This window comes from Antechinus flavipes, chromosome 6, assembly GCF_016432865.1.
Source record: "Antechinus flavipes isolate AdamAnt ecotype Samford, QLD, Australia chromosome 6, AdamAnt_v2, whole genome shotgun sequence".
Taxonomy (NCBI): domain Eukaryota; kingdom Metazoa; phylum Chordata; class Mammalia; order Dasyuromorphia; family Dasyuridae; genus Antechinus; species Antechinus flavipes.
In genome coordinates this window covers 138788178-138802537 of record NC_067403.1, presented here as the reverse complement: position 1 = coordinate 138802537, position 14360 = coordinate 138788178, and the positions used below count along the sequence as shown (strand labels likewise).

General features: G+C 35.8%; 1 protein-coding gene across 1 annotated transcript in view; it reads left to right on the top strand.

Annotated features, from left to right (window-relative positions):
- The window catches only part of ARHGEF38 (Rho guanine nucleotide exchange factor 38), a 134926-nt gene that overhangs the window by 29513 nt on the left and 91053 nt on the right, over positions 1–14360 (top strand). The gene's annotated exons all lie outside the window — the stretch shown is intronic.

Here is a 14360-nt window from a genome sequence, read left to right as displayed (position 1 = left end):
GTCTGTGCATGTAACTGGAAGATTAATTTTATGGAAACTGTTGGCAAGCAAGGACCCAAATTCAACCTGCAGTCTGACTCAATTAGCTAATATGGATTCCAGCTTCACTGCAGGAATTTCACACATACAAATGAGCACTTGTAAGAAACCTGGTGAAATAAACACTAGTTCAGACTGCACAGCTTTGTAATCTGTAAGCCAACTGTCTAAATAAATACCATATTAATTGGATAATTATCCTGGCTCACTGGTTGTCAAATGCTTCTTGCCCCCAACCTCCCTTTCACCTTTCTTTCTCCTTTCTTTTCTTGCATTTTAATTTTTAAAAGGTGGATGGAGGAGGAGGAAGAAAGAAGGCAGTCCCTGGCCCGGTCTTCTTAACATGTTCTACTGTGTAGAAAATTGGCAAATGCTACAGATCAGGATTTAATTTATTGTTTTGCAGATTGTCTAGACCAGAGGCATTCAAACATGAGCTCCCCTGGATACATGCAACTCACAATACTCCCCAGGGTGACTGAACTAGATCAAACTGTAATTGAGAAATGTTCAACAAGATTAATAAAAATACAATAAAACAAATAATGTCAATATGCATTATGGTGGATTTAGAAAGTTGCACCCCTATTTGGAGTTTTCGTAACAAAGATATTGAAGTTTCCTTTTTTAGTTCATTTTATAGATGAGGAAACTGAGGCAAACAAGGTTAAGTGAGTTACCTAGGGTCATACAACTAATAATTATTTGAAGCTGGATTTGAACTTAGAAAGATGAGTCTTCCTGACTCCAATCCTGACATTCTATTCAATGTATCTATCTAACCCCAACTCTGAGTTTCCATAATATTTCAGTATAGACCAAGGACCCAAAACCCCACATGGGGGAAATATACTACAACCTCACTATATGATTTTCCAAAGACCAACTTGAAACAAGATCTTTCGTGTACTCAGATATCAAACTTCCTGGTAGACTTGCCTTATGTGAATCGTATTGTGATATTTGACTTAGTTCTCTAATCTACACTTGTTAAGCAAACCAGACAGAAATCATGCATATTTAGTAGGTCTTCTCTGGCAGGGAAGACCTTTGTAATTAAAGCCCATGATGTTCTCTCTCTCTGATGTTAAATGTAAAAATACCTCATATTAAAATAAGTCCTAAATGCCCATTTGCTCCCTGATCATAGGACCTTGGGAACTGAACTCTAATGTGATATAGTCAATTGTACATTTGGTTAATGCATCTGCAGGGTTAATATAACAAGTCCATCTTTTGAAGTCAATACAATTTTCAGTCACTGCTATATACCTGTCATTTGCAAATTTCATAGCATCATAGCTTTAAACTAGAAGAGACCTCAGGAAGAAACAGGAGCTGCTAAATGGTTTAATGAATGAGTGCCAGGCCTGGAGTCAAGAAGGAAGACTCATCTTCCTGAATTCAAATCTGGCTTTAGATCCTTAGTAACTGTGTGATCCTGAGTAAACCACTTAACCTTGTTTGCCTTAGTTTTCTCATCTGTAAAATGAGTTGAAGGAAATGGCTTAAAAAAAACTGGCCAAGAAGAACTGACTATAACTGAAAATGACTGAAAAACAACATTAAGAAAGCCTGGGGAAATTAAGATTAAACAGGTACTAATATTTATATTCAGGTCATCGCATTTCAAATCCATTGTACTAGGCTAGGTTACCTTTTGTCATCTCCACTCTTTGTTAAATTCTCTACATTATTATTTTACTGATTTATATGTAAATAGCTAAGTTGTGTGGTAGATAGAACTCTTTACAGAAAGATCATAGTTCAAAACCAGCTCATTAGCTATGTGACTGAGCAAGTCATTTAATTTCTTTCTATCTCAGTTCCTTCATCTAAAAAGTGAGAATAAAAGGGGTGAAACCAAGATGGAGAGGACACAGGTGTCATTCTAAGCTCCCCTTCTACCTTCACTACTAATTACCAAATTCAGCCTCAGAAATAGTGCTTGACTGGTAAAATCCACGAATAATGGGAGTACAACAAATTACCAGCCAGAGATAATCTGGAAGATCGCCAGAAAAGGTTTGTCCTGATCAGCAGAGTCAGGGAGGCAGAACATGGAGGCTAGCACATTGAACGGACCAGGGGGGTGGGGACAGTCTCTGTGGGTGGAGAATTTGCAGGAAGGACTCTACTACAAGTTGGCTGCTCTGGCTTTGGTTGCAAAGCAATAAATCAGCAGAGAAATTACAAAGGTAGAGTGTACTCAAAAAAACCACCAGAGTTTAACAGGACCTGGTCACACCTGTGGTGAGCTTTTTCTTCTCAAAACTCAGCCAGGTGATAAAAGTTCAGATCTTTTATTATCTCCAATATAGCCTGGTTAGCTTAGAGGTCTATCTCTCTGCTTGGTTCCAAGAGCTCCCTCCAAATGTTGCCAAATCCAAAGGTTTTGTCCTTCAGCCTCTGCCTCTGCTTTCTTCAGCCTCTAGCCAGCTCCACTCTTCATGTCATTCCGGTGAAATCTGATTGAGAGCTTCTATCTGTTTCTTTTATACAAGAGGGAGGAATTGTGGGATACGAGAGAGAGGGATTATGGGTTTTCTCCCATAGTGCTCTCTGGCCCTAAGAGCTTTAAGGGAGGTGTGAATTCCCAAAGTTACAAAGTTTACTTTGTGAAGCTGGCATACTTGTGAACTCCGATGAGTAAAGGTGTAAACACAAGCATTGTACTAATTAGTTCTACTTAGTACCTTGTTTCAGGTTCTGGCCCAAAACATCTTCTTGTAAGATCAGATCAACTCTAATTAGTTAGCAGTTTGTAAAGATTCCAACACACACCCATCCAGCACCACAAGTGACTCAGCACAGACCACAGCACAGCTGTGCAGCCACATTCTGCAGCCTGGGGTTTTTGCCCAGGGCAGTCACACTTCTGTACAGCAGGGGGAGCTCTGTTCAGGGGCAGTGGAACTTCCGAGGCTATGCTCCCCACGGCACTTCCATAGCTCGGCCACTCTGCAGCCTATTTGCAGGACAGCTACTGACCAATTATCTGTAGAGGAAGCTGGTAACTTCCTTATCCTGAAGGCAGACGCTGAAGGCTTTTTTAAAAATGAGTAAAAAAGCCAAGAGAACTTTAACTATTGTTAGCTTCTATTCAGAAAGAAACCAGGTTTCTAACCCAGAGGAGATTAATAGCAGACAGTTTCCAGACAAAACCCCAAAGGGGGATGTAACCTGATTCTCATCACACAAGCTCTCTTAGAATAAATTATAAAAGATCTTGAAAGACAGGTAGAAGAAAAATGGGGAAAGGAAAGAGAAGCTCTGCAAGAGAGTAGGGAAAAAGCATATAATACACTAAAAGAAAAATTTGGTAAAGTGGAAAAAGAAAACAACTTCCAAAAATGTGAAGAACTCCCAGGGAAACAGAATTTGTGAATTGGAAAAGATAAAGAACTCCCAAGAAAATAGGATTTGTGAATTGGAAAAGATAAAGAACTATCAGAAAAGTAGAATTGGTAAATTGGAAAAAGAAAATAATTCGGTTAAAAAAATTAGTGAAATGGAAAAAAATTCCATAGAGCAAAACAAACTCATTTAAAAATTGGTGTGATATATGGATGTTATGGAATATTATTGTTCTATAAGAAATGACCAGCAGGATGAATATAGAGAGACTTGGAGAGACTTACATGAACTGATGCTAAGGGAAATGAGCAGAACCAGGAGATCATTATATACTCTAACAATGATACTGTATGAGGATGTATTCTGATGGAAGTGGATATTTTCGACATAGAGAAGATCTAACTCAGTTTCAGTTGATCAATGATGGACAGAAGCAGCTACACCCAAAGAAAGAACACTGGGAAACGAATGTGAACTATCTGCATTTTTGTTTTTCTTCCCAGGTTATTTATACCTTCTGAACCCAATTCTCCCTGTGCAACAAGAGAACTGTTCGGTTCTGCACACATATATTGTATCAAGGATATACTGCAACATATTTAACATATATAGGACTGCTTGCCAGTTAGGGGAGGGGATGGAGGGAGAGAGGGGAAAAATCGGAACAGAAGTGAGTGCAAGGGATAATGTTGTAAAAATTACCCTGGCATGGGTTCTGTCAATAAAAAGTTACCATAAAAAAACAAACAAACAAACAAGGAGACTATCATGCACGTAAATAAACATTAAATAATGTGCTTTAGACAGATGGGATCTTAGTAGAAATAAATCATTTTCAGGTAACTTACAGTTCCAACAAACTTCTTAGAGCAGCTATAGACTTGAAAAATAAAAATAAAACATTCAGTTATTAACACCAAAAAAAAAAAAAAAAAAACACAAATAAATAAATAAAATAAAAACTCAATTGAACATACACAAAAAGAAGTAAAAAAAAAAAAAAAAAAGGGTAATGAAGAAAATAACTCATTAAAAACCAGAACTGAAAAAACAGAAATGAATGATTCATTGAGACATCAAGAATCAGTTAAGCAAAACTAAAAAATTGAAAAAATAGAAAAAAATGTTAAATATCTACTTGGAAAAACAAGTACCTGGAAACTAGATCTAGGAGAGATAATTTGAGGATTATTGAACTCCCTGAAAATTATGATGAAAAAAGAGCCTAGACACAATTTTACAGGAAATCATCAAAGAGAACTGCCCAGATGTAATAGAATCAGAAGGTAAAATAGGCATTGAAAGAATTCATCAAACACCTTCTGAAAGAGACACTAAAATAAAAACCCCAAGGAATATTGTGGCTAAATTTCAGAACTATCATATTAAGGAGAAAATATTATAAAGAGCCAGAAAAAAAACCTAATTCAAATACCAAGGAGCCACAATAAAGATCACTCAGATCTAGTTGCTTCCACATTAAAGGATTGAAGGGCCTGGAATCTGTTGTTCAGAAAGGCAAAAGAACTTGGACTGCAGCCAAGAATAAACTACCTAGCTAAGCTGAGAATTTTTTTTTTCAGGGAAGAAGATGGACATTTAACAAAACAGGTGAATTCCATTTGTTTCTAACGGAAAAAACAGAGCTAAACAAAAAATTTGACCTCCAACTATAGGACTCAAGAAAAGCAGAAAAAGGCAAAAAGAACTCTTGAGAATTGTATTTCTGTTATGGACATACATAAATAGTGCATGTATAATTTGATTTTACTGATATAATTTTAAAAAGGGAAGTAGAAGTGGAAAGGAGATAGTATCAAAAGAAAGAAAAAAGGGGAGAGAAAAAGAGGAAAATTACATCCTACAAAGAGTCAAAGGAAACCTATCATATCTGAGGGAATTTAGGGAGAGGGAGGAACATTGTGTGAATCTTATTCTCATCAGATTTGGCTCAAAGAGAAAATAATAAACATATTTGGTTTATAGAGAAACTTCTCCCACCTCATTAAAAAGTGGGAGAAGAAAAGGGAAAAGGAAAAGAGTAATAAGGGAAAAGTATAAGAAAAGGGAAACAACTCAAACAGTGAGCGAGAGATTCTAAAGAGGGAGAGCTGCATGAGGCAAGTAGTGTCCATAAGTTTAATACTGGGAAGGTGGGGAAGGGGGGAAAGAAAAAGAAAAGCATAATCTGGGGATAATAAGATGGCAAGAAATACAGAATTAGTAGTTTTAACCGTAAATGTGAATGGGATGAACTTTTCCATAAAGCAGAGGCAGATAGAAGACTGGATCAAAAGCCAGAATCCTACAATATATTGTTTACAGAAAACACATTTAAAGCAGAGTAAAGGTAAAATATTGGAGCAGAATCTATTATGCTTCAGGTGAAGTCAAAAAAGCAGAGGTAGCCATCCTTATCTCAGATCAAGCAAAAGCAAAAATTGATCTAATTAAAAGAGATAAGGAAGGAAACTATATCTTCCTAAAGGGTAGCATTTTAGGTTGATTTTATGAAAAAACCAGCAAAATAGATAAGCCTCTGGTAAATCTGATTAGAAAAAGGAAAGAGGAAAATCAAATTGTTAGTCTTAAAAATGAAAAGGGAGAACTCTCCACCAATGAAGAGGAAATTAGAGCAATAATTAGGAGTTGCTTTGCCCAACTTTATGCCAATAAATTTGATAACCTAAGTGAAATGGATGACTACCTTCAAAAATATAGGCTTCCCAGATTAACAGAGGAGGAAGTAAATTGCTTAAATAATCCCATTTTAGAAAAAGAAATAGAACAAGCTATTAATCAACTCCCTAAGAAAAAATCCCCAGGACCATATGGATTTACATGTGAATTCTACCAAACATTTAAAGAACAATTAACTCCAATGTTATATAAACTATTTGAAAAAATAGGGAATGAAGGACTCCTACCAAATTCCTTTTATGACACATGGTACAGATACCTAAAGCAGGTAGGTTGAAAACAGAAAAAGAAAATTATAGACCAATCTCCCTAATGAATATTGATGCTAAAATCTTAAATAAAATATTAGCAAAAAGATTACAGAAAATCATGTCCAGGATAATACACTATGACCAAGTAGGATTTATACCAGGAATGCAGGGCTGGTATAACCTTAGGAAAACTATTAGCATAATTGATTATATTGATAATCAAATGAACAAAAACCATATGATCATCTCACTAGATGCAGAAAAAGCATTTGATAAAAATCCAACATCCATTCCGATTAAAAACACTTACAGGAATAAATGGGATTTTCCTTAAAATAATCAATAGCATCTATTTAAAACCATCAGTAAGCATCATATGTAATGGGGATAAACTGGAACCATTCCCAATAAGATCAGGAGTGAAACAAGGTTGCCCACTATCACCATTACTATTTAATATTGTATTAGAAATGCTAGCTTCAGCAATAAATGTTGAGAAAGAGATTAAAGGAATTGGAGTAGGTAATGAGGAAACCAAATTATCACTCTTTGCAGATGATATGATGGTATACTTAAAGAACCTCAGAGATTCTTCTAAAAAGCTATTAGAAATAATCCATCAGTCATCAGCATTCTTATATATCACTAACAAAATCCAACAGTTAGAGATACAGAGAAATTCCATTTAAAGTAATTGCCGATGGTATAAAATATTTGAGAATCTATCTGCCAAGGGAAAGTCAGGAACTATAGCAAAATTACAAAACACTTTCCACACAAAGTCACATCTAACCAATTGGAAAAATATCAAATGCTCTTGGATAGGTCGAGAAAATATAATAAAGATGACAATACTGCCTAAACTAATCTATTTATTTAGTGCTATACCAATCAGACTCCCAAAAAACTATTTTAATGACCTAGGAAAAATAACAACAAAATTCATTTGGAAGAACAAAAGGTCAAGATTTTTAAGGGAACTAATGAAAAAAGAATCAAATGAAGGTGGCCTAGCTGTATCAGATCTAAAACTGTTTGATAAAGCAGTGGTTACCAAAACCATTTGGTATTGGCTAAGAAATAAACTAATTGATCAGTGGAATAGATTAAGTTCACAGGGCAAAATAGTCAATACTTTAATAATCTAGTGTTTGACAAACCCAAAGATCCCAACTTTTGGGATAAGAAATTACAAAAACTTCTGGGAACTAGGCATTGACCCACACGTAACACCGCACACCAAGATAAGATCAAAATGGGTTCATAATCTAGGCATAAAGAATGAGATTATAAATAAATTAGAAGAACATAGGATAGTTTACCTCTCAGATCTGTGGAGGAGGAAGGAATTTGTGACTAAAAAAGAACTAGAGATCATTATTGATCAAAAAATAGAAAATTTTAATTATATCAAATTAAAAAGCTTTTGTACAAACAAAATTAATGCAGACAAGCTTAGAAGGAAAGCAATAAACTGGGAAAACATTTTTACAGTCAAAGGTTCTGATAAAGGCCTCATTCTCAAAATATATAGAGAATTGACTCTAATTTATAAGAACTCAAGCCATTCTCCAATTCATAAATGGTCAAAAATATGAACAAACAATTTTCAGATGAAGAAATTGAAACTATTTCTAGCCATATGAAAAGATGCTCCAAGTCATTATTAATCAGAGAAATGCAAATTAAGACAACTCTGAGATACCACTACACACCTGTCATGGCTAACATGACAGGAAAAGATAATGTTGAATGTTGGAGGGGATGTGGGAAAACTGGAACACTGAATTGTTGGTGGAATTGTGAATACATCCAGCCATTCTGGAGAGCAATTTGGAACTACGCTCAAAAAGTTATCAAACTATGTATACCCTTTGATCCAGCAATGTTACTACTGGGCTTATATCCCAAAGAGATCTTAAAGAAAGGACTTATATGTGCAAAAATGTTTGTGGCAGCCCGGTTTGTAGTGGCTACAAACTGGAAATTGAATGGATGCCCATCAATTGGAGAATAGCTGAATAAATTGTGATATATGAATGTTATGGAATATTATTGTTCTGTAAGAAATGACAAGCAGCAAGATTTCAGAAAGGCCTGGAGAGACGTACATGAACTGATGCTGAGTGAAATGGGCAGGACCAAGAGATCATTATATACTTAAACAACAATACTATATGATGATCAATTCTGATGGACATGGCTTTCTTCTACAATGAGATGAACCAAATCAGTTCCATTTGTTCAATAATGAATAGAACCAGCTACACCCAATGAAAGAACTCTGGGAAATGAGTGTGAACCACTACACAGTATTTCCAATCTCTCTGTTTTTGTCTGCTTGCAATTTTGATTACCTTCTCAGGTTAATTTTACATTATTTCAAAGTCCAATTCTTCTTGTGCAGCAAAATATCTGTATGGATATGTATACATATATTGTATTTAATATATTTAGCATGTATTGGTCTACTTACCATCTAGGGGAAGGGGTGGAAGGAAGGAGGGGAAAAGTTGGAACAGAAGGTTTTGCAAGGGTCAATGCTGAAAAATTACCCATGCATATATTTTGTAAATAAAAAGCTATAATAAAAATAAATAAATAAGATAAAAATAAATAAAAATGAGAATAATAATAGCAGGGTTCTTCTAAATGTAAAATGAAATAATGTTTTTAAAGCACTTTACAAAACTTAAAATGCTATGTAATTGTTAACTATCGTTATATTTGTCCAAAATCCATTTTATATAGAAAATATTGAATAAGTATTGCCACAATGCCATTAGTGCCAAAAGCAATGGATTTGGAGTGAATAGGACTTGAAAATAAAATTTGCAGATTTCAGGACAAACAAATCACTTCCCTTCTCTTGAAATGAAAGACTGAACTAAATAAATCTCCTTTCCTTCTAGTTTATAATCACATGATCCCATGTAAATAATATGATCCATAGTGTATGCATATAATGCATATATAAATAATCTGAAACTTAATCTTTTTCATCATCTTCATCAGATGAAGACAAAGAGAATTAGGTTATTTCTATGTCATGAGCTGAGGGTACAGGTACTTCAGAAACTTCTGCCTGAGGATTCTATTGAATGAATTAATGGGTGGATGGATGGATAAATAAAGCATTTATTAGCTTGTTTAAATGTACAAAGCACCATGCTAAATGTTATGGGGATAGAAATAGAAAAGTAAAGGAGTCCCTGCTCTCTAGGTATTCACATTCTGATGCAGATTGGCAGAGGGCAAGTAATGCATGAAGTGGCCTATAATTGTAATCTGAGAGAATTCTATTAAAATGCTTAGTGAATAAATAGTCTATCCCTTACTTTCACGCATTCCATTTTTCTTTCCCTAGCTGAGCTGAGTTCATAGAGCCAAAGCATGTTGGCTAAAGCCATAGAATCCCAAAAATTTTATCAGTGACAATTAAGTCTGATTCTTATTTGGAAGGAATTTCCATTACAATACATCTGACTATGGGTAATACAATCTTTGTTAGACCTCTGCTTCCTAAGGTACTTCATCTTAATTTTACTCAACTTTGTTAGGAAGTATTAACTTTTTTTTTTTTCTGTATTAGTCATGCTGTGAAAGAAAACACAACCACCACCATCACCACCACTCCAAAAAAACCACACGCATAATAAAAATAAAGTGAAAAAAAAAGTTTCAATCTGCATTCAAATTCCTTCAGTTTTTCCCTCTGGAGCATTTTTAATATCCTTCAGAATTGTCTTGGATCATTGCATTACTGAGAATAGCTATGTCATTCACAATTGATCATTCTACCATATTGCTTTTACTTTATACAGTGTATTCATCTGGTACTGCTCACTTTACTTTGCAACAGCTCATGCAAGTCTTTCCAGATCTTTCTGAAAGATCCTGCTTATCATTTCTTACAGCACAACAGTGATCCATCATAATAATAAAGTGTTGACTTTTTGCAGCTTGTACTAATTAATGCTAGCTTTTCTCTCTTGGTCAAATAGAACAAGTTTAATATACTAAGTGATTTCATGGATAGAGCCATAGGTCCTATGTGAAAGAACTGGCAAATCCAAAATCTGTGTGGCAAAAAGGAATTTTTTTTCCAGTGAACAGACAGCTTGCTAAGAAGGCAGCCTTCTTAATGAGCAGGGAATATAGCAAAGGTGGGTTACACTGAGAAGATGATATCTTCACCAGTGGGCATGGCCCTGTTTAGGATGTAGGCTTTGTCTGCTAAGATAGGTTGACTAACCTTTGATTATATCCAGCAAACCTTGGCCTGGTTGCTGGGAGCAGTTTGAGCTATTCAATAGAGGATTGTTAGGCTGAGATCTCCAATTGAATAAAATCACTTAACTGGGAGTTTGAGTTCCAGAGGACTGGGACCTGAGTCTCAGACACAGACACAAGAGAAGACTCTGGACTCCATCTTTGACCATTCTTGTGGTGGCTCTCCTGCCTTCATCACTCCTCTACCAAAGACCAAAGCCCATCCAGAGAGCCTCCAGAAAGCAAGTCCAGACGTTACATGCAACCAGTCCCTGGCCAAGATCTCCAACTGAATGAGATCACTTAACTGGGTTCTCTGAAGGGTGGGCCTTTTTCAGAGGACAGTTTGAGACTCAGGAATTTCCTCTGAGAAGAGGGACAATTTTAGGGTTCACCCCCATCATTTTCCCCCAAAAGATCTCAGTTTACATCAATTCCTATTGGGCAGAAAAGGGAACTGAGGCTGAGAGCTTAAGTAATTTCTTTGGAGTCACACATCTAGTAAGTGTCAGAGACAGATTTTGAACTAAGGTTTTCCTAACTTCATCATTCTATTGCACCATTTAGCTGTCTTATAAAATGAAGGTTTGGTTGGACACAGTAGCCTTCTAGGCCCCTATAACTCTAGTCTATAAATTTATGATTATACCTCTTAAACACAATGGTCTAATTATAGATGATCACAGCTAGCATCCCCCCTTTTATCTTCTCTTCTATAAATTAAACAACCCTTCTTCTTTAAACCAATCTTTATAAAGCATGGAGTTAAGAACCTTCTCCATTTTATTTGATCTCCTCTGGATTCTCTTCAGCTTATCAATATTCTAATTAAATTATGATGCCCAGAACAATACTCCAGATGAGTCGGACCAGAGCAGACGACAAAGAAATCATCTTATTCTTGGAAATTTATGCCTTTCTATAGAAAACAGTCAATTTTGCCATTTGTGTAGTCTCTCCAAGGGGATTTCATCATAGAATGCAGAATTGATGTGGTGCTAGTGGTAGAGAATTGAGGTGGGGAATCCTCTTTGGTCAGAGGTCCAATGTGAAAGAATTCAAAACCCCAAAATCTGACTGGCAAAAGGGAATTTATTGACACTGAAAAGCCAGCTTTGCTAGGAAGACAGACTTCTTAGTGGCAAGGTCCTGTCAGGGAAAATGGCAAAGATTAACACTGAGAAGAGAACATATTCACAGTGGGCAAGAGTCCCAACAGACAGCCCTGCCAAGAAGAGAGCTTCCTTGGCAAGGCTAATTCCTGTTCTGCAGAGATTTGGAGTTCAGAATTGTCTTTTATTAGCAATCTGAGGCTGGGGTTTCCATTCAAAATTAAATGAGAATCCCTCAATGTTGTCAATACCCCCAGGCCTAGATTTCCACTTGAAAAGAGAGTACTTATTTTGGAGTTTTAAGCCACTCAATAGGAATATTGGGCAAGATCTCCAAATGAATGAGACCACTTAACAACTGGAACTAGGAGTGGTCCCAGGCTAATCTTCAACTCAATAGAGGGTGAACTAGTCCCTGCCGAGATTTCCAACTGACTGAAACCACTTAAGAGGGTGTTGTCTGGGAGAGATATGCTTTTCTGTGCAGTCTGTGATCTAGAAACTGCAAATAGAGCAGCCAGGAGGACCTGACTCATTAACTAATATTTCCTATGGAAAGAGCAAATCAATGCCTTGCCCTGTTTTTCCACTAGTCATATCTATGACTTCCCATATAACATTGTTCCCTAATTTAGCCTCCCATCTATGTGTTGACTCCTGATCATTAGATTGTGAACTCCTTAAAGGAAGAGGTTGTGTCTTTGACCCTAGAACAATACCTAACGGATAGTACACGCTTAATAAAAGTTAAATTTCCTTATTCATTTACTCATTCATTCATTTATTCAATATAAGGGAATAAGGGGTAGGATCAAAACAGGATTTTGTATATCTCTGCTTTATCATTAACTTATTGCATGATCTTGAACAAATAATCAGATGTCATTTTTGCTTTATTACCTACAATATGGTAAGTACAGCCAACCCATTAACAATGTTCTTGTTAATTAACATAATTAACATAACATTGTTATGATAAATGAAATTATACATCTAAACTACTCCAAGCTTTTCAGAATAAAGTCACTAGGATAAATACATGTTTATGAAAGTCTGAATTTAAAAAACAGAAACATTCAATTCTCCTACATGTACATACACACAAACACACACACACACACACACACACACACACACACGCTACACACTTTTTTTTGATTGACAAAACAATTTAGTGAAGAACTCTTCTTCTATATATAAAATTAATTCAAATAACAAAAATTTGGTTCATACACATCTTTTCAGAATGTGCCTATTACATAAAACAAATGATACAATCCATTTCTTTTTTAAAGTATTCATAGTTATATAGCTCAGCTTTGATAAAAAAAAAAAGGGGGGGGAGGCATATTACTTCTATATAAATTGCATAGTATAGCAAATCAAATAATCTGATCAGAAGTATAAGTAGGGTGCTATGACTAGGATCTACTAGGATTTTACCCACAGGTTCTGACACCCTATTCAAGCATATGCTTCCTTCCTACTTTAGGTTCTGCATGAAGGGAATACTCTACAACTCTGATGTTGATCCTAAGATTAGAGCTACTGGAGTAGTGTCTTTTGAAAAGATGCTGCCCCTTTAAACAACCTAATACAAGCATTAGCTTGGATCATATTTTACCAAGGTAGTGAGATCTTTTTATGATGGGCTTGTTATTGTTTTCTGCCTGAATGTGGGAGCTTCTTTGGGGTGCTAAGTCTGTGTCTGGGCAGGGAATGTACTTATCTGAACTACATTAAGCCTGAGAGTAAAACAGCAGAGTTCATGGGCAATTTGGGCATAGGGAGTGAACTTGTAAGAGGTCCCCTGGATTGTGACTTTCATCTCAGCCACATAACATTGCTCCAAGGACCAGAATTATTCATTATGGTTCTGCTTTTAATATAGAAGTTAAAAGTATTGAAAAGCCACAGGTTGTAGTCTGAGGGAGAGTACCACAACCCCCCTAGGCAGCCAGTCCTCTTCAGGTCATTAGGAGAACCTTAGTATATCGCCTGTCCCATGTGAGCAAAGTCCAAAGATAATTGTTAAATAGTACCATTACTGTTGTAATGCTTCATGGGCCTCATTACTACAAGAGAATTCTATATTTCACACAATGAATTTTCTAGATAACTGAAGCTTTGTTTTTCAAGGGTAAAACCTTTTTAAAAAATTTAACCATTTTAATGGAAATATTTTTTAAGGACCAGTATGGCATAACAGAAAAATAAGGGTCAAAGGAAGAATCAGAAGACCTTGGCTTCCATGCCAGCTGAACTTATTAGGTCATTTGGGGCAAGCTAATTCATTTCACAAAAACTGGCTTTTCAGAATTTTTTTAAACTTTCTTTTAGACTTTGAGAAAATTTAATGAGATATAGTGATGTTTCAATTTAGATGCAAAATCAATGCTTGGTTCTTAATCCTGCTTTTTGTTGGCGACTTCAGATAGATAACAATAAGATTTCTTTCTTTTCTTTTCCTTTTCTTTCTTTTTCTTAACTATGACAATCCTTGGAAAATGATTTGTCAGCATTTCCAGGATGTTTACTTTTGGAGTGGCTTTGTGAAAAGGCATTTATCCAGGAAAAGTGAACAATTTATGCTGACTGAGCAGTAAAGACTTCTGACTTCATTTGTTCT